The following is a 22,431-nucleotide window of genomic DNA, read 5'->3' on the forward strand; positions in this document are numbered from 1 at the left end:
CTCACAAAATAAAAATAAGAACTAAGAAAAAAATATAAAGAAAATATTTCATATTTAGTAGATTTAATATTAAAATCAAAATATTATAGATCTAACATTAAAATAAAAGTAACATTTAAAAAAACGAAATTTGTAAAGAAAATCTGAAAAAAAATAATACTATACTTCAAAACGAGATCTAAAAAAAACGATAACATAATGAATTTAAACAAGACGGGATTTTAAAAAAAAACAAGACGATATTTGAAACTCACGCACACACACCAACACCCAACATCTAACAAAATAAATAACAAAAATATTAACTTTGAAAAAAAAAAAAAAAAAAAAAAAAAAAAAACAAAGGCAAAAACGGTCGTTCAAGACCAACCACAACACCAAAACCAAAAACAAAACCAAAAGGGTCGTTCAAGATCTTGTTTTCGAAAAAAATAAAATAAAAAAACAAGATGTAAATTTCAGATCTTGTTTTCGAAAAAAAAATAATTGCTCAAACAAGATCTGAAATTTCGAAAAATAAAAAGGAGAAGTAGAAGAGGAAAGCGGCAGGCGGAAGGAGAGGGTGGCGGCATGCATGGTGAGGAGGTGAGGTGTTCGGTGGTGGGTGGTTTCGGTGGTGAGGTGTTCGGTGGTGTTGGTGAGGGTGGCAGTAGGAGTGGGTGGTAGTAGTTTCGGTGAGGGATGAGGGTGTGGGTTCTGTGAGGAGGTGAGGTGTTCGGTGGTGGGTGGTTTCGGTGAGGGATGAGGGTGTGGGTTCGGTGAGGAGGTGGGTGAACGAATTTGATGTCGGTTGTGGTGGCGAAGGGATGTGGCCGTGGTGGGTGAATGGTGGTGGTGGTGGTGGCTGTCGGAGGTAGATGCGTGAGGCGGGGTGTAGTTGTCGGTGTGGGTGAGTGAGGAAGAGAGGAATGAGGAGAGGGTGGGTGGGGTTTTATTTGGGGATTTATCTGGGTTTTATTTTGGGTGATTTATTTGGGAATTTTGATTTATTTGGGATTTAGAGAGAGGAGAGGATTGAAATTGTGTGAGATGAGAGAGAAGTTGGTGGAAAAATAATGGTTATATAGTGGATTAATATTTGATTAGTGTGGATTAGTAAAGTAGAGAGGGAGAGTGTTTTATTAGGCATTAATCCTCCTTTTTTTGCTTCCAATCTCAACCCTCCATCTTCCTCATCCAATGGCTCTAAAGGGAACTTATGGACTCAAATGTAAGACATGGACTCACTTGATCTTATCACTATATATATATATATATATATATATATATATATATGTGTGTGTGTGTTTGATCTAATCTCCCTCATTTATCATATTTATTTAAAATTGATTTTGTTGACAAAAAGAGATCTGATGTTTGGAATTTGGCATTTAATGGAGTTACATGTCGCTTTCTTCTCTTTTGTCCTCTGTGTTTTGTTGGGAAATTAGCGTTAATCTCCCACGCGCAACGGAAGCAACCAATCGACAAGTTTACCGTAAAAGTAAAGAAATGTAAGCAATATTAAGATGAGACAATATTTTAGGGTCAAACCCAGGGCAAAACCTTCCAAACCGGAAGTAAAACTCACTAGCCAAATTGACTAGAATCCACTATAATAATATAGTACCAGTACAACGTAACCGTCCTGAATAAATACCAATTCGAAACCCACAATAATATAAGATAACAACCTCTAGCCCTCCAGTAATATTAGTCAATGCCACTAATATCACCCCTAGATTAACCTCTTAAATTATTGTATAAAAAAACCCATTGTACTCCACTTCACCCTCAAACCCCGACTTTTTTTAGTCACTTTGTTTGATTACATTTTGTGAGATAATTTTTCCAAAGGATTTGCCATCCTTTATATAGCCACGTAAAATGACGTTAGATTTTAAAATCATAAAATCATTCTACGTTAAACAAATGAATTAATAATAATTCATTCGTTTCACAAATGCTAAAGCAATTTCACGTAATGTTTAGCAAATGCATTGTCCATCATTTAACACTACCTAAATGTTACTTATACATCATTAATTTATGTACATGTAACACTTAGCAAATTGAATACCTTGTGTTGGATGTTTTAACCCAACATGTTTTGGATATTGTTAGAAATGCAATTGTGGGGAAAAAAGAGAAGAATCAAGCAGTATGATCACATAGCGGAGTGGATATCGCGTTAGACTCCGAATCTAAAGGTCGTGGGTTCGAATCCCACTGTGATCATCTTTTCTTTTTTGAAACGGATAGATTTGAAAGTCCCACAAATTCTTTCTAGTTTAAGACGGACATAAGTCAGATGCATTTCCGACTGTATGGACTATGGAACATTTGCAGGAGTACTCATCCCTTGCTTAAAAACCAACTAGAGTAAAATGCAAGCCATACAAAAACCATGTTAACCATTTCTTGCTGTTACTCCTATACGCCACCTTATTATTCCTTCCTTCACATCTCTGATTTCTCCAATCTAATTATTTTCATGTAAACAATTTTCTCAATCAGTCACATTTTGCATCAAACTCCTCCACAAAAAAACAAATTTATCTCCATTCACCAACAACCTATGTCCTTTATACACAGGCCCCGAGCTGTTATCGATGGAGTTCGGCGGACACGAACTTACCGTTTCTTCTGGTGCCGAAACTGTGATCGAACCATCAGGATTGCCTCTTCTCTAGACCCACATCGCTTCCTATGCCCCCTTTGCTACAGCATTGTATTTCATGAATTTCATCTTTTGAGACCAGGATTCCTAGTACGAGACCATGAACCACCCTCATCAGCAGCCCAATTGCTGGACTCAATGGCCCAAAGATTCGAACCAACACCAAGCCCACGACAAGGCCAGATAACATCTACATTTGAAGAATCCATGCCAATAGTCAGAGTAACAACTGGTATATTGGAAAGGGACCCAAGTTGTCCAATTTGCAAAGAGGATTTTGTGTTTGATGAAAATATCAGGAGAATGCCTTGCTGTCATTTTTACCATTCTGAATGCATTATTCCATGGATTCAGATTCATAACACTTGCCCCGTTTGTCGTTCCCGGATTCCAGTCCCACACAGTTCTCATAATGAGACTAACATTGATCATTTACAAACTGCAAATCATTATGTTGATCATGAAGACATTTATGATTTTCGTTTTGAGGATGTGGTGAATTGGGCATGGCCAAGTTGGGCTGAATTGTTCTCTTTATGGCCTTTCGGATTTCGGTCTTTTACTAACTGGTCCTTCCAAGATGATGAGGATCCTTTAATTGACACTGCCTCAAGTAGAACAGGTTCATTATTGAATGTTTTTAGAATTGAAATTTAGGTAAAACAGTCTTAAGGTAAAAAAAAAGGGCCGATGAATCAAGGTTTGGTAATGAAGTTTCAGAGTTAAAAACTTTACAACCTTGCATATTCGTCTCATTCAATTATTTGTTGGTTTATTGTAAAACTGTAGGATTGTTTTAGTGAAATGTTGACTAAGACTGTTTTAGTGAAACGTTTACAGTAAGTAGTAGCGTTGGGAATTCAAGGTTGGACAAACTGTTTAAAAGAGTTCGATGTTCAAAACTATGAAATTTTGAAAACTCATCCCCTCCTATCGTAAGACGGTCTTACCAAAGATTAGCAGTAAATGTATAGTTTTTGTTTTTTTAAGTGTGTAAATGGAGCCACGAGGGCAAATATGATGCATCCTATTATATAATGTCTTTGATCTCTTCCCTTTGTAGCAAGCTCCTGGTTGGGTTACCTTCGGATTTTATAGGCTTTGATCTTTCAATGGAGATTGAAGTCGATTTGTTGCAGCAATACCCGTGAGGATCGAAGACAAACCCTGCATTAAAGCATCAATTCACAGTACAGAATTATGTTCTGAGTTTCTGACTCTTGACTAACACTACGTTTTCAGGGAGGAGCATCTTCTACGAAAGTCAAAATTGTGTGAATTCATAGTCATTATGTATGTAGTTGGAGATGGTATTGTGATGAACACAAGTACTCCGTAGTAAGTACTCCATATGTCCCGGTTATTTGTTGTCCTTTTTCATTTTAGGGTGTCTCAGTCATTTGTTGTCTTTTCTATTTTAAGAATAAATTTGATGAGTAATTTGATCATTCATACTCAATTTATTCCACTTGTCATTTAGTAATTGGCCCCCTCCCCTTTCCTTGGTCTTTGTGCCAAAACCAAGGGAGTAATTAGTAGTCGTATCATTTACAGACTTGTCTAATTAAACGACAGCATGACATACTTTTCAGTTCATGACGGATAATGACAGAGATTAACCACTATTTCACAAAACAAAAGGAGGCTCAATTACAAAATACTACCTATTATAGTCAAATTTTTTCAAAATACTACATACTAGTTTGAAAGCGCGTACTTCGTATGGGTTACATACTAGTTTGAAAGCGCGTACTTCGTATGGGTAGAGCTGGCAAATAATGACACGACACGAAAACACGACACGAACCCGACACGAAATTAACAGGTTTGGGTTGAGGCTCAATGACCCATTTATGTAAGTGGGTCGACACGAACACGACACGATATTTAATTGGGTCGGTTTTGGGTTGAGCTCTCTAAACACGAACCCGACACGAATGACCTGTTTAATAAATTAATCCTAATTTTTTTTATCTTTCATCACATAAATATACTTAAACTTTCCAAATATTGACATGACACGAAAACACGACCCGAACCCGACACGATATTAGCGAGTTAGGGTTGAGGCTTGATGACCCATTTATGTAAGTGGGTCGACACGAACACGACACGAGATTTAAACGGGTCGGGTTTGGGTTGAAGAGTTTGTGACCCGTTTACATGTAACACGAACATGAACCCGACACGACCCGATTTGTTTGTCAGGTCTACGTACGGGTTAATGATCTTGATTATTTTAAAACTAAGTTATAGAATATTATCGAATAGGTGTTTCGAAGTTCAAATCCGGGTGTCACATAATTCTAAAAAAATGAAATATCTTAATCCCTTATGGTCTCTTGATACGTACTTGATTCTAAGCATTAAGTAGCCTCTAAAGTTTTGTTATCTCGAATTCTAGCAAAATTTATTAAGTCTTAATCATCATAAGTGTAAGGGAATAGGGGCGCTTTGATATATATATATATATATATATATATATATATATATATATATATATATATATATAGAGAGAGAGAGAGAGAGAGAGAGAGAGAGAGAGAGAGAGAGAGAGAGAGAGAGAGAGAGAGATAGAGAGAGAAGGGTTCTCATAAGTCCCTTATATCATATAAGGCCCTAAGTCTTCATAAGGGCCCTTGGATGAGTGAATTCAATAGATGAGATAAAGAGAGAGGGGGCCGTTTTTTAGAGCAAAAAAAAAAAAGAAATGGTGATTGTATGAGAGAGGGTAGACAAACACACTGTTTGTGTACTTGTTGCAGTACAAATCCCGCGAACAATAGCAATAAACAAAGCCTCCTAATTCATTTTGCATGCTTCCCTCCTCTTTTCACCATTCAAAACCTCTCAACAAGCAAAACCCATAAAAATCATCCAAAAAACCTGAATAATTCTGCAAATCCATTATAAATCATCAAAAAGAGAAAACAAATTTCATTCCCACTATTTAACTACATCATCTTTCCGCATAAAATTCATTCGCTTTGTTGAAAATAAATAATTTGTCATTGTTCATCACAAAAAGACGATTAAAATGACAGTCAGTGTTCGTGAAATCGATTATATGCAGATTGAAGTTGCCGTCGATGGTGAGTTCCGAATGTTGGTAACTTATTTGCTTTTTTATTTGTGTCTTGGTTATTGTTGTATCTTGTTGTTCATGAATATCATTTGAGTCGGTTCTTCGTGTTAATCAAAGCAATCTTTTATTTGGTATCATTGTTCTTTCATGGTGTTCATTAAATTTGTTCTTTCATTTGGTATCATTGTTCTTTCATCGTGTTCATCAAAGCAATCTTTCTTATTTGTGTCTTGCTTATTGTTGTAGCTTGTTGTTCATGGCAAAAATGATGGAAATTTAAAAGATTGATGAAGAACGAATTATAACTTCAGTGGGTTTAAGTAAAACTCTAAACCATATATGTATAACTTCAACAATAGAATCTCAATAATCATAAAATTTTATATAGATCGTGTTATAACTCTAGCGGTATTTTGTATAACTCTTACACAATTTCCTACAGCTTCAGGTAACAGAGTATATAACTCCTGTAATTCTGACCCTAAATTTTGCATAAAAAATATTACTAAACAACCTAATTTGATATAGTTATTCATGTTATAACTGAATTATACATTCATTAATTGAAGTTATAGGATGTAGAATTTCAGCCAAAATTCTAAAACTCCAGTGTTGCGGTTGACCTTCTACATTATATACTTAGAGTTATACAGTATATGCTTACAGTTATACATTATGTGCAGTGAGTTATACATTCTATGCGTTGAGTTATACAATATATGCCTAGAGCTATACATTGTATGCCTAGAGTTTTACAGTATATGTTTAGAGTTATACATTCTATGCTTAGAATTATACATTATATGCTTAGAGTTATACATTCTATGCTTAAAGTTATACATTATATGCCTAGAGTTATACATTCTATGCCTAGAGTTATACATTCTATGCTTAGAGTTATACATTATATGCTTAGAGTTATACATTCTATGCCTAGAGTTATACAGTATATGCTTAGAGTTATACATTATCTGCAGTGAGTTAGACATCATATTCTTGGAGTTATACATTATATGGTTAGAATTATACAGTCTATACCTAGAGTTATACAGTATATGTTTAGAGTTATACATTATCTGCAGTGAGTTAGACATCCTATTCTTGGAGTTATACATTATGTGCAGTGAGTTATATATTCCTTAATCATGTCATGGATGTATGGTTCTACTCAGATGGTCGTAAGGAAGCGGAAACTGAGTATTGTAAGCAGAGTTTACACCATGTGTAGGACAACAATTTTTTGAAATCGACGAGGCAGTGACATTTTATAAAATTTATGCACTGGCCTCCGGGTTTGATGTTCGGAAGTATACGTCGAAAAAATGGCGCGGCGGTGAAATCAAGTCAAAGTTATTGGTTTGCAACAGAGAGGGATTCACATATGTCCCAAAAGGCGAGGCAATAATTAAAAAAAATGAGACCAGGATTAGGGTAGAAGAAATGCAATAGGGATTAACGACTGCGAAACAGAGGAAATATACAGTCAAGAGGGTAGGGTATAAAGCACATATCAGGCTATTTATGAAGGATGGAGTATTAGTAATTGACCAATTCCACATGGGGCATAATCACGAGCTTGTATCTAGTGAGGATTGTCAGTTTCAAAAGATGTCGCGGAACATAGAAGATTTTCACAAGTACTTGATAATGTACAACTCAAGGGTTAGTTTACTATTAATCAAAACTCCAGTAATTGAATGGCAAACAAGACTCGTTGATGTTATACATAAATGTGGAAGTGTTATACGTAGTGTGCTCTAAAGTTATACACCGAGATCTTAGAGATATAACTCTTAGACACTTCTGTATAACTCTTCAGAAAAGTTTATGTAAAACTCGATTAATTGATTGTGAAACTTCTAATTATTTTTTAAAAATCTAGAATTATTTATAACAACCTTAGAGTTATATAGAAATTTGTTAGAGTTATACTTAATCGCAGTCAAGCTTATATTTTCAGATGTAAGAGTTATAAATAATAAGAAGTTGCACAATCCATGAATGGAGTTAAGCATATGTTTAATGAAGATATACGAAAAGTTGTAAGAGTTAAGGTTACGTCCTTTTTGATTATTAGTCAGCATTGATCAGGATATCGTTTCCATTGCAGTTGAGGATAGGAGCAACTAGGACGTACAACATGTGTAAGGAACTCGTAAACGGGTTCGAGAACATTGGTGCATCGTTAACTGATTTTAAGAACTTCCATAGAGATGTGAAATGCTTCATCCATAAACGGGACGGTCAATTCTTCATAGAACGGTTCAAGAATATGGCAGAAAATAGGCAGGGCTTTTATTTTGATTATGAAGTTGACAAGGATAATAGCCTTATGCGGGCAATCTGGGCTGATAGAATGGCTAGAAGGAACTACTCCGTTTTTGGAGATGCAGTGTCATACGACCCAACATACTCGACAAACAAGTATGATATGATTTTCACGCCATTCACTGGTATAGATCACCATAAGCGATCAGTAACATTCTGTGGGGCGTTGATTGCCCATGAAGACCATGAATCCTTCCAGTGGGTTTTCAACCGGTTTTTGAATGCTATGGGTGGAAAGGAGCTCGAGTACATTATCACAGATCAGGATGCGGGGATTATTAAGGCCGTACCCCTTGCCTTCAAGACTGCACACCACCGATTTTGCATGTGGCATATAATGAACAAGGTGCCAACGAAGTTCGGTGTGACAAGGGAGGATTATAAGGAGTTCCTTCAGAAATTGAACAACATTATATGGGACGACAACCTAGAAGCAGACGACTTTGACGCTAGATGGGCAGAAATAATGGAAGCGCATGGTCTTGTGAACGAAGAGTGGTTCACAGAAGCGTACGATAAAAGGAGCCAATGGGTGATGGCGCATTGCAAGGACTTGAACATGGGTGGTGTAATGAGGACAACCCAGAGATCAGAGAGCATTAATAGTTTTTTTAAGAAGTTTGAGCGGTCGTCGTACGTTAGTGGAGTTTTGGATGTGTTTTGAAAGCGCTATGGACCATCAACGGCATACGCAGAAGAGACTTGACCATGAAAACCGACACTCAACACCAGCAAGGGGGACACATTTAGCGATAGAGAAATACGCGTCAAATGTTTGTTTATACCCGTGAGGTTTTCAAGGAATTCCAACTAGAGGTCATTTGCTCAATCGATACATGTAAGACCGGGGGTTATGCTGAAGTCGATGGAGTTGAGGTGACTGTCGTTAAGGATTCATGCAGAGATAAAAGTTTCAACGTGGAGTACAACCTAGGTAACAACATTTTGACTCGATATTTATCAATTGTAGTAGTTCACTGAAGTTGCTAGATATCGTGCCAAAGTTACATTGTCTGAACATAGAAGTTATACAATTGTCATCTAATTTAATTATGTAGTAAATCTTTATCTATGTAGTAGTTCAATGAACTGTAGTCATTTATTGTATAACTCTACTTCTATTTGAATAACTTTAGTATTCAGAATGTATAACTCATGTTATTATATGTATAACTCTACTTTTATTCCGTGTAACTTCTGATTCTCTGACTCACCCTACTTTCAGAATGTATAACTCTTGTTGTTATATGTATAACTTTACTTTCAGAGTGTATAACTCTTGTTATTACATGTATAACTCTACTTTTATTCAGTGTAACTGTAACACCCCCATACTCCAAGTGTCTTACCAGGACCACTCAGGTATAAGGATGTTACCATCTCGGTTACCCGAGGCAATGATGATCAAATAAACAATAAAGAAACAACGTTTAAATCGAAATACTTTAGTGAACGGTTACAATCTCAAAACCAAAACCAAAAGTACGAATACATGTTCTCAAACTGACTGTCTACTGATTTAACTGAAATGTTTATGAAAACTACTAAGCTACAGCGGAAGACTTCTATCATCAGACCGTGGCTGTAACACCCCGGTTTATGAAGGAGCCTTTAGCAAGACATTCCCTAATAAACCGGACTGTTACCATCTCGGTTTCCCGAGGTAGTGAATAACAAATTAAACTCCAAGGCAAAATTATATAATTACTTTAACTTAATTATTACAAAACCTCTTTTACGTCAAATTACAAAGAACTAACATAAATAAAAGTGAAAGTCCTCTAGATGATGATCTAGCTACTAAGTCTTCTGATCCAGTGTCTCACGCCCACCAAGCTCCCGTTCTATCTCTTAAACCTGTCAAGTCTGCTCGCCAATAATTGGGTCATCACAGGTGTTCACGAATACACAGGGTCAACCACGAGGTTGAGTAGGGAAAACAATGAAACAACAAAGAAATATGATATGCATGCTCCTCCGTCACCTCCATCTCCATCTCAACTCATATCTCATAACCAGTCTCATAACTCATAACCCGAACGCCCAGACCATACCGATCCCCAGAGACTATATATATCGACCGTAGCCGATCTGCCAGCTCGCAGCTGAGGACACGAGGGCAAGTCCTGCAGAACCCACCTGGGCCTTATCACAACATCATCATCACCACACCACATCACCACAACATCATCCATCTCCAATGCATATGAATGCTCAAAAGAAATTAATGCAACACAATATATATATATATATATATATATATATATATATATATATATATATATATATATATATCATTGAACTGAGAAATCATAAAATCATGCCGGTTACCCGATGTTGTGATATCATACTCAATACGATCAATTCAGATAATCACCTTCCCGTATATGAATCATAACGTAAATCAACAACCATGAATCAAATCAACACAATTCAACAACAACGATAATAAGTCAAGTGTATTTCCCTACCTCAGTACTGCAGTCAAATAGTCGGGTGTCCAAAGAATATTCCACAACAACTCGCCCTCTGAAAGATAATTAAATGATAAACAATCACTTAACTGTTACCGTTCCCAAAATAGAAGTTACTAAAAATAGAATTTCTTAAAATGGAAACTGTCCCGATATAGTAACTTTTCTCTTTTAACAAACCCGACTCGAAACCCGTCTTTAATTAATTAATTAATATTAATTATTATTTTATTTTAAATAACTCGGAACTTAAACCAAAACGATAATTAGAGGATTAAACGAATTATACGATGAAACGAATCAAGCATTTGAACAACTCTAACAATCCCAACTCAAAACCGTCTCTAAACATTTTAAATAACTCGGGAGTTAAATTAATTAACTAAATACGATAACTTAAATAATAAGGAAAACGAATCAAAATCTACTAAACAACACGCTCCAACCCACGACTTCCAACCCGTTTCCCGACTCCCACGCGCCACCTTACCACCGTGACAACCACCAGCCATGCTCCCCACTTCAACCCCACCACCAACCACCGACCCCAAGCTGGTCGACTGCCGCCGGCGAGTCGAACCAGGGCCGTCATTTGGCCTGGTTCACCGCCGAGCCTCACCAACCACTCCCTGTTCTCTCCTTACCACCACCGCAACCATTACCTTACCCCTGCCAAACCACCACATCCCTACTCGCCGTCAGCCCACGAACCCAGACATAGTGGCACCGCCGTCTCGACCTCCCCCTAGTCCATGGTGGCGCCACCCCAAACCTAGCCATTCTAAACCCGTCTGAAAACCCCTGCTCAAACCCCGTTGCTACCCCCCCGTTGCCGCCGCCTTTCACACCACCACCACCGCCTAAAACCACCTCAACAACCACCACCACACTCGACCCTTACCACACTACTCCCTTACCCCCGCCAACAACTACCAAAGATCCCTCCCTAAGACACGAAACAACACCCAAAAACCCGACATCAATGCGAAAACAGAGGAGATGGGTTGCTCTTACCTTTTTCTGCCGCCACTACCGCCACCAGGGCCACCCACGGTTGTCGACAAAAGCCCCTAGCTCATCCCTGCTTTGCCGCCAACACCCACGGCCACTCTCTCTCTCTCTCTAAGCGTGAAGATTGAAGTTGGAGCTGATGAAAGGAGGGAGGCGTGAGGGAGGCGGGTTGAGGGAAGGGTTTGGGTAGTGTTTAGGTTATAATTAGGGTTAGGGTTTAGGGTTAATTGGGCTGAACATGTTATTGGGCCCACTTAAATGGGTTAGCTCACATTTCAAATTCCATATAAACCCGTCTCAATTAACTTACGATAGCTTAATGTAATTATCGACTCAACTATTAACCCGACATAATTAGTAATATAAATGTATAATAATTAATATATAATAATATCCGTTTAATTGATTATATAAAATACGGGGTATTACAGTCTTCCCCCCTTAAAATGAACTTCGTCCCGAAGTTCGCTCCCGTACTCAAACCTCAGAAGGGGTATTGTATATCGTACATACGGACGTCACGCATTTCCTACACCGTTAACACACACTTCTGACATATCAGTTAAACATAACAGACACGGAATGTTACATTCTGCCCTCCTAAAAATAAACTTCGTCCCGAAGTTTAACTCATCTTTACTTAACCCAACTAACTACAACTAATAACTACCTGAGAACACAAATGTATGACAACTAAATATTCATCTGAGAACACCGTCATCTTCCATCTAAATTCCGATCTCCAAACTCAAATAACTCAATACCAGTAGTTTAACTACACTCTCCTTTTACACATCAACCAACTAAAGAAGTAGGAACAAAACATATAGAACTCATTTGCATAGGTACCCCACAACGAAACATCAACTTGATCAAAACTACAATCTACAAACGAGTGCAAATTAAACATTAAGATTTTACAATCCTACCCAACTAAAAACATGGTTACGTCCTCGTAACCTTCATTATTATAACAAAAGTTCTCAAACTACTGCTAACAACTGAAAGAGGATAAAAGATTCACAACTCACGCTCAAGTTAACTAATCCTTACCAAAGACAATCAATATACAAGCTCTCTCGAGGAAGCTACCGTTACCAGTAAAAATCATTAGTAATTATTCATTTCACCAATCATTGTAATCTCACACCTTAGAAACATAGGGGATCAATCAACATAAGAAAAGAATTAGGGTCGAAACTTAATAAATCGATTTATGAAAATTTATAACCTAATAGGTCCAGTCTGACTTCCCTTTTCATAATTGTACAGATTTAGGTCAAGACACAGAATCACCAAAAAATGAAGACAACCAGTTTCGCAGTACTTATCATCCTAGAAATATTTTTGATACTCATAACAAAGGGTTTGGGATTTATTCACGAATGACGAATGCACATTGATTGACAAATTTTACAACTTATTGGTCGAGTCAAACAAGCGAGTAAACAGCGATATTGGAAAGTTAACATACAAGACTATCATACATAAAATTTCGTTCTTGCTATTAAATATATATAAACTGCACCCAACACCATGACATAAAAGATTAAATGTATTTAACTACACCAATTTTACAAATACCCCTTACATATCATGCTAATATCAACATACCGTGTTAACACATAATTCACTTAAATCACCACATTACATTTCCCGTTTTGACATTCGTAACTAACCACAATCCACCAATTCGCTACATGAACGAACAACATGACTAAATTAACCCACTACTTGTGACTCCGTTCTAGTTTCATTCCCCCAGACTAGCAAATATCATGAAACCATACAACCAGACACTGGCTGGAAATCTCATTCCGAATTTATACTCACACGACAAAATTTTACTTCATTTTCAAAACTTTTACTTTCATACCGGACGATGAATAACTTTCCTAACATAAATCTTATAACAGAGCCGTCCATAGAATCCATTTACAGCTTACTACGAAACTCAAAATCAGATAAATTTAATTCAATTCCCTCAAACAAAACGAGCTTAGGTGTCGACTCATATATTGTAATTTACAGGTTCATCTTATTCATTTCAGTCCTATCTTTACTAATGAACGACTACCATTGGAACCAATGCATATCATGTGAATCATCAAAGGGTTATCCCATTATAATTGCCAGCATAGTTATCACAACAATCTTTATTAGAATATAATTGATAGTAACGACTCGAGAATATAGATATGTCAAATGTCGTGTTATATCAAACAGTTTCCTTTATATCATGCTCATACAATTGCAAGAATCCCTTTAGCATTTAATGACAATATAATATCGAACATATCCAATAAGAAACAACAACACTGTTTATTATCATGTTATAGGTTTAGGTCCAACTGAAATAATTTAATGAAATGAAAGTTATAAGTATAACTATAGGCACACAGACTCACATAAAAGACATTGGAACTCAGGTGACATCCTACATTTGTGAACATTTAGACATAATCATTACTACCATTCATGTGTAAACATTTAAACATAATTATTGTAAATATTCATGCGAGTATATTAGAACATTTAACGCCACCAATTTTACCAAGATATGATAATATAGTTTTATATTTATGTATACCCGACCACTATACAAATATGATGAACACACCAGAGATATTACAACATGCCACAAAATATGCAAACAACTGGACTCGTATAAAATATTTCACCCTCGATTAAGAATCAAATTAAGCTATTCAATTTTACTCATACTATCATGCCAACAATGTTATCAACTAAGTTTTAATTTTGTCACTTGTTAAGATACATAAATACTGAACATGCGTGCTACTATCTTCATATAAAAACATTATAAATTCACATTACTAAGGCTCATGAATTAATCAAACAACTGTATGAAAACTTTACATAGAACGCACATTTTACAAGTCATGATTCACGTTGTAATTTCCAAAGACCACGACAAATAACCGTTCGATTAAACTTGATTCATATTATTTTTATAACACACGGAAAGTTAAAAACACAGGGGAAAAAGAATTAGGTCTAAAGCACAAGAATTTCATTTTTAAAGAATTTTACAACTCAGTTGGTCCAAACAAACATGTGACAGCAATTGGTCCAAAACTTGGGTCAGTTTGCAAAACCTACCGTTTAATATATAGACATCAAGAATTTTCGTGGCTTATCAATTTGGATACATATGCGACTCTTTTGATCGATGGAGTTGGAATTGTGCAAAAATTATTAATACAATTTAAATGAGGATTTTTTTACAAAATCGTTGGTCAAACATCACTGCACAGGAACTTCCTAACCACAGCTCACTAAAATATTTATTACTCCTAATATGTATATCCTATAAGCATGAAACCAACGCCAAATGAACACTAACTCACGAGGCTATCTCTCATAAATTTTCATCCGTAGGCAATAAACCAAAAGGAATGACAGTAAGGTCAATTAAAGAGTAAAATCAAAGAAAACGGGTTTCAGCACTAAGTCGTTCATTTTCTATGTTCCAAACTCTTACAACCATACTATCGATACTAACTCATCCTAACTTAAATCTCACACTGTGTATTTCGTAAAATCTACCCCATAGAATCCTTTCGCATCTCGATCTACTCCTTACATCTAAATTACGATTGCTATGACTAAAAACATGCAATTCAATAGTGTTTCTTATTACTATCACAAGACTATACTAGCATGGCTTTGGGATCACATAACCGCCTATTACTAGACATAATAGTACTATCAGCACATCATTCAACATCCACCTAGGTAAATATCATCGACTCGCAATTATTTTCACGCTCACGACTACCACAATCCAACAATTCATTGATTATCAATCTGAACACGAAAATTTATTTCTCATCTCCCTAACATCATATGATCACGCCATCATTCATACAAAATACTTACCGTAGCGTTGTCCTGCAGAATGGTTAGAATATAGGGGTCTCAAGGTATACATCAACTCTTTTATGCAATAATCAATGTATCAATCAGTTAACACTTAGGCAACGATATATGAATTTCATGTTCAACCTCAAGCAACTTTTCTACCCTTTCCCTCATATACACTCAGGGATTCCAGGTCTAACTGAGAGGGCCGCTGGTTCGGTGTGAGGGGGCCCCTAACTCATACCTTACCTTAGTGTGCTCCTAACAGTTCTATCCCGGGGTTCATTTTATTTAGACTCTTCCTATGTTCATTGGATTCATTGGTTTAGGCCTGAGGATCGTTCGCTCTGATACCACTTTGTAACACCCCGGTTTATGAAGGAGCCTTTAGCAAGACATTCCCTAATAAACCGGACTGTTACCATCTCGGTTTCCCGAGGTAGTGAATAACAAATTAAACTCCAAGGCAAAATTATATAATTACTTTAACTTAATTATTACAAAACCTCTTTTACGTCAAATTACAAAGAACTAACATAAATAAAAGTGAAAGTCCTCTAGATGATGATCTAGCTACTAAGTCTTCTGATCCAGTGTCTCACGCCCACCAAGCTCCCGTTCTATCTCTTAAACATGTCAAGTCTGCTCGCCAATAATTGGGTCATCACAGGTGTTCACGAATACACAGGGTCAACCACGAGGTTGAGTAGGGAAAACAATGAAACAACAAAGAAATATGATATGCATGCTCCTCCGTCACCTCCATCTCCATCTCAACTCATATCTCATAACCAGTCTCATAACTCATAACCCGGAACGCCCAGCCATACCGATCCCCGGTAGACTATATATATCGACCGTAGCCGATCTGCCAGCTCGCAGCTGAGGACACCAGGGCAAGTCCTGCAGAACCCGCCTGGGCCTTATCACAACATCATCATCACCACACCACATCACCACAACATCCTCCATCTCCAATGCATATGAATGCTCAAAAGAAATTAATGCAACACAATATATATATATATCATTGAACTGAGAAATCATAAAATCATGCCGGTTACCCGATGTTGTGATATCATACTCAATACGATCAATTCAGACAATCACTTTCCCGTATATGAATCATAACGTAAATCAACAACCATGAATCAAATCAACACAATTCAACAACAACGATAATAAGTCAAGTGTATTTCCCTACCTCAGTACTGCAGTCAAATAGTCGGGTGTCCAGTAATATTCCACAACAACTCGCCCTCTGAAAGATAATTAAATGATAAACAATCACTTAACTGTTCCCGTTCCCAAAATAGAAGTTACTAAAAATAGAATTTCTTAAAATGGAAACTGTCCCGATATAGTAACTTTTCTCTTTTAACAAACCCGACTCGAAACCCGTCTTTAATTAATTAATTAATATTAATTATTATTTTATTTTAAATAACTCGGAACTTAAACCAAAACGATAATTAGAGGATTAAACGAATTATACGATGAAACGAATCAAGCATTTGAACAACTCTAACAATCCCAACTCAAAACCGTCTCTAAACATTTTAAATAACTCGGGAGTTAAATTAATTAACTAAATACGATAACTTAAATAATAAGGAAAACGAATCAAAATCTACTAAACAACACGCTCCAACCTACGACTTCCAACCCGTTTCCCGACTCCCACGCGCCACCTTACCACCGTGACAACCACCAGCCATGCTCCCCACTTCGACCCCACCACCAACCACCGACCCCAAGCTGGTCGACTGCCGCCGGCGAGTCGAACCAGGGCCGTCATTTGGCCTGGTTCACCGCCGAGTCTCACCAACCACTCCCTGTTCTCTCCTTACCACCACCGCAACCATTACCTTACCCCTGCCAAACCACCACACAAATTTCCCTACTCGCCGTCGCCCACGAACCTGCACACACGGTGGCACCGCCGTCTCGACCTCCCCCTAGTCCACGGTGACGCCACCCCAAACCTAGCCATTCTAAACCCGTCTGAAAACCCCTGCTTAAACCCCGTTGCTACCCCTGTCGCTGCCGCCTTTCACAGCCACCACCACCGCCTAAAACCACCTTAACAACCACCACCACACTCGACCCTTACCACACTACTCCCTTACCCCGCCAACAACTACCAAAGATCCCTCCCTAAGACACGAAACAACACCCAAAAACCCGACATCAATGCGAAAACAGAGAAGATGGGTTGCTCTTACCTTTTTCTGCCGCCACTACCGCCACCAAGGCCACCCACGGTTGTCGACAAAAGCCCCTAGCTCATCCCTGCTGTGCCGCCAACACCCATGGCCACTCTCTCTCTCTCTCTCTCTCTAAGCGTGAAGATTGAAGTTGGAGCTGATGAAAGGAGGGAGGCGTGAGGGAGGCGGGTTAAGGGAAGGGTTTGGGTAGTGTTTAGGTTATAATTAGGGTTAGGGTTTAGGGTTAATTGGGCTGAACATGTTATTGGGCCCACTTAAATGGGTTAGCTCACATTTCGAATTCCATATAAACCCGTCTCAATTAACTTACGATAGCTTAATGTAATTATCGACTCAGCTATTAACCCGACATAATTAGTAATATAAATGTATAATAATTAATATATAATAATATCCGTTTAATTGATTATATAAAATACGGGGTATTACAGTCTTCTCCCCTTAAAATGAACTTCGTCCCGAAGTTCGCTCCCGTACTCAAACCTCAGAAGGGGTATTGTATATCGTACATACGGACGTCACGCATTTCCTACACCGTTAACACACACTTCTGACACATCAGTTAAACATAACAGACACGGAATGTTACAGTGGCACATCCCAGCTATCCCCGTACTCAACTCATACCTGCTCAATATCTGCTCACCATCCCCGAATGGATCACCGCAGGTTTTAGAAACAATAAACCGGGTCGATTCTTTACACAATTTATATAATCAACAAGACAAAGAAACAACACACTCAAACAAATCACACACAATCACCCACTCCAATCAACTCCGTCTCCGATCGTCCACCGGACCCGGGCCCGCGATGGGGGACCGCGGCCGTTCCCACCTAAGCCCCGCTCAGCATACCGAGCGATAACCCTGTCCCATTAATGTGCACATCCCCTCCCGTGGCGGGTTCCACGGAAGGCGAAACTAGGGCGTGAAGCCACTCCCGCAAGTGACTCCACTCAGCCGAGAACGCATCTCGAGAACCAGAGACAAATAATCACATCCATCAACAATAATCAATCAACAACCGTCACGAAACCAATCAACAAGCACTAATTACAGCACAATCACCACACATTATGTAACTAATACTGTGTAGGGAAACCCTACCTGGAAAGCACAACAATCAGACAATCTCACAGCTGATATCAAAAAGCTTCCTCTACAAATCCTCCTCCTAACATACAAACATATAATCCCTACCAAGCATAACATACTACAAAACCCCCAATTCCCAAATTAGGGTTTAACCAACTTTAAAGAAACATTATAAAAATGGTATATAGGTCTTACCCTTGACGAAAGGATCACAACGGTATAAAGAAAGGTGAAATCCGACCTTCCAAACTCCGGAATTTGCTAACAATGCGATTAAGGTGCTGAACGTACTTTGCTTTCTCTCTTGACAGTAATTTAGGTTTTGAAAAGTGTTTAGAACAATGACGGAAAAGATTATATACCTTAATCGCATAATTAACAAAACCCGAGAAATAACTCCCCGTAAACCGGCTTCTCGATCGAGTAGCTAAGGTACTCGATCGAGTACCCCCTTACTCGATCGAGTATCATAGTTACTCGATCGAGCACCCAAGAGGTCAGAAACTATTTTAAAACGCAACTCACCCTTACTCGACAGAGTAAGGCCTACTCGATAGAGTACCCAGAGACTTATAAATACGGAGTATTACAGTCTTCCCTCCTTAAAAAGAACTTCGTCCCCGAAGTTCAAACCACAACAAAACAAAGACTCACACTACGCACTCCCGACTCAGCAACCAAAAAAAAACTCAACATAAAACATGTTACTAACTCAAGCTCAGCCCGACTCAAACGACAACGACCATACCGACACAACATAAAAAGGGTATAAAGCTCTTAAAAACTCTTTGCGATCATCTCCTACCCCCCTAAAAGAAACAAGGTTACGTCCTCGTAACCAAACATACCTGATCAAAAAGGAAAGGGTAGCGCTCTCTCATGGCATCCTCTGCCTCCCATGTAGCTTCCTCAGTCTCGTGGTTAGACCAAAGGATCTAAAGCAAAACTGTCTCACCACTCCTAGTCTTCCTAACCTTCCGGTCAAGAATCTGCTTAGGTACCTCAAGATATGATAAAGACTCATCTAGCTCTAAGTTCTCTGCCTCTAACACATGTGATGGGTCACTCACATACTTCCGCAGCTGCGATACATGAAACACATTATGCACTCTCTCTAACGCAACAGGTAAAGCCAGACGATAAGCAACTTCCCCAACTCGCTCTAAGATCTCATAGGGCCCGATAAACTTCTGACTCAGCTTGCCTTTCTTCCCAAATCTCATAACCCCACGCATAGGAGACACTTTCAGAAGAACCTTATCCCCAACCTGAAACTCTATATCCCGACGATGTAGATCTGCATAACTCTTTTGCCTATCCTGAGCTGCTCTCATCCGTTTCCTGATCATCTTAATCTGTTCAACCATCTCATGTACCATCTCTGGTCCTAGAACCACTTTGCCTCGAAGACTGTCGTCCCAACAAATCGGACTCCTGCATCTCCTCCCATATAAAGCCTCAAACGGTGCCATGCCAATACTAGTGTGATAGCTGTTGTTGAAGAAAACTCTATCAAATCCAACCTCTGTTCCAAGCTACCACCAAAGTCCATCACACAAGCTCGTAACATATCCTCAAGAGTTTTGATTGTTCTCTCCGTCTGACCGTCTGTCGCAGGATGAAAAGCTGTACTCATCTTCAAAGTTATTCCCAAAGATTCCTGCAACTCTTTCCAAAACCTTGAGATAAATCTCGCATCTCTGTCAGACACTATGTCCTTAGGGACTCCATGTAACTTAAGCACATTCTTCCTGTAGGCCATAGCTAATTGTGCTTTAGTCCATGTATCTTTCATTGGCACAAAGTGAGCTGACTTGGTCAGTCGATCCACTATTACCCATATCATGTTGTTACCCTGTTGACTCTTTGGCAAACCCACGATAAAATCCATAGAAATGGATTCCCATTTCCACTCAGGTACCTCTAAAGACTGAATCTTACCTTGTGGTCGTCGCTGTTCCCCTTTAACTCTCTGGCATGTCAAACAACGGGCCACAAACTCTGCTGTTTATTTCTTCATCCCAGGCCACCAAAACGTGTTCTTCAAATCCTTGTATAGCTTGTCACCACCTGGATGTACTGAATATGGTGTACAATGTGCCTCTGTCATGATTATCTTTTTCAGCTCCTCATCATTAGGGACACACCACCTACCATCGAACCTCAAACTAACATCTGTATGAATAGAAAATCGGGACACTGTCCTTTTTCTACTCCAGCTCTCCACTCAACCATCTTAGGATTTGAAGCCTGTTTACCTCGAATATCATCATAAAGATCAGGCTAAACCGTCAAATCTCCCACAACATCCCCTCTCTGCATCATATGTATCCGAAACTTCCCCACCTCATCTCTCAACCTCATCAAAGATAGAGCTGTACACAGGGAATGTACACTCTTCCTACTCAAAGCATCTGCAACAACATTGGCTTTCCCTTCATGGTAGATAATATCCATGTCATAATCGCCAATCAGCTCCATCCACCTCCTCTGTCTCATGTTCAACTCCTTTTGAGTGAAGATGTACTTGAGACTCTTGTGATCCGAAAATACCTTAAAGGTCGCCCCATAAAGGTAATGTCTCCAAATCTTGAGAGCAAGCACCACTGCGCCCAACTCTAGATCATGTGTAGGATAATTCTCCTCGTACGGCTTCAATTGCCTAGAAGCATAGGCAATCACCTTACCGTTCTGCATCAACACACATCCTAACCCATTCTTTGAGGCATCTGTATAAACCTCAAAGTTCTCAATCCCTTCAGGCAATGCTAAGATAGGAGCTGTGGTCAAACGCTTCTTTAATGTTTGGAACGCCTTCTCACAACTCTCATCCCAACGAAACCTGTTCTCTTTCCTTATCAAAGCTGTCATAAGACTAGCTATCTTGGAGAAATTTTTCACGAACCGTCTGTAGTATCCAGCTAAACCCAAGAAACTCCTAATCTCAGCTACATTCTTTGGTGCTTCCCACTTTGTCACTGCCTCAATCTTTGCCGGATCCACAGCTACCCTATCCTTAGAGATCACATGCCCCAGAAAAGCAACTCTCTCTAACCAGAACTCACACTTGGACAGCTTAGCATATAACTCATGCTCCCTCAAGGTCTGCAACACAATCCTCAAATGCTCCTCATGCTCCTCCTTAGTCTTGGAATAGACTAAGATGTCATCAATAAACACCACCACAAACTTGTCCAAAAACGGTCTGAAGATTCTGTTCATCAAATCCATAAACACAGCCGGTGCATTAGATAACCCAAACGGCATCACTACATACTCATAATGGCCATACCTCGACGTGAAAGCTGTCTTTGGTATGTCCATCTCTCTAATCTTCACCTGATGTTACCCCGACCTCAAATCAATCTTGGAGAAGATTGATGCACCACTCAACGAGAAAGTGATTAATGTTAATTTTATTTGATAAGAAAGAAAGGAAAACAAGCAGGGAGGTAAGAGTGAGTAAGACTAGGTTATAGCAACACAACAGAGGTTAGTCTTACCGGAGCAAGAGATTTCGTCCTTACGAAACCTTGACCCAGACACGAACTAATCCTACTCTCTCTCAAATGTATGCCCGGTTTTCGTCGACTCTTTTTGATCACCTTCGAAAACAAAGCAGAATTCCGTCTTGACATGATGAATAGTGGTGCCCACCTGCAGC

The 22,431-nt window shown here is 38.7% G+C and overlaps 1 long non-coding RNA gene and 1 other non-coding gene across 2 annotated transcripts; both read left to right on the forward strand.

Annotated features, from left to right (window-relative positions):
- The first annotated feature begins 2,144 nt into the window (after positions 1–2,144).
- TRNAR-CCG (transfer RNA arginine (anticodon CCG)) lies at positions 2,145–2,217 on the forward strand. The gene has a single exon. It is a non-coding gene; the product is annotated as a tRNA-Arg (tRNA).
- A 60-nt stretch (positions 2,218–2,277) lies between these two features.
- On the forward strand, positions 2,278–4,107 carry LOC141609045 (uncharacterized). The gene is made up of 2 exons (XR_012527161.1): positions 2,278–3,281; positions 3,723–4,107. It is a non-coding gene; the product is annotated as an uncharacterized LOC141609045 (long non-coding RNA).
- The last annotated feature ends 18,324 nt before the right edge of the window (positions 4,108–22,431 follow it).

The sequence above is a fragment of the Silene latifolia genome, chromosome 10 (assembly GCF_048544455.1).
Source record: "Silene latifolia isolate original U9 population chromosome 10, ASM4854445v1, whole genome shotgun sequence".
Lineage (NCBI taxonomy): Eukaryota > Viridiplantae > Streptophyta > Magnoliopsida > Caryophyllales > Caryophyllaceae > Silene > Silene latifolia.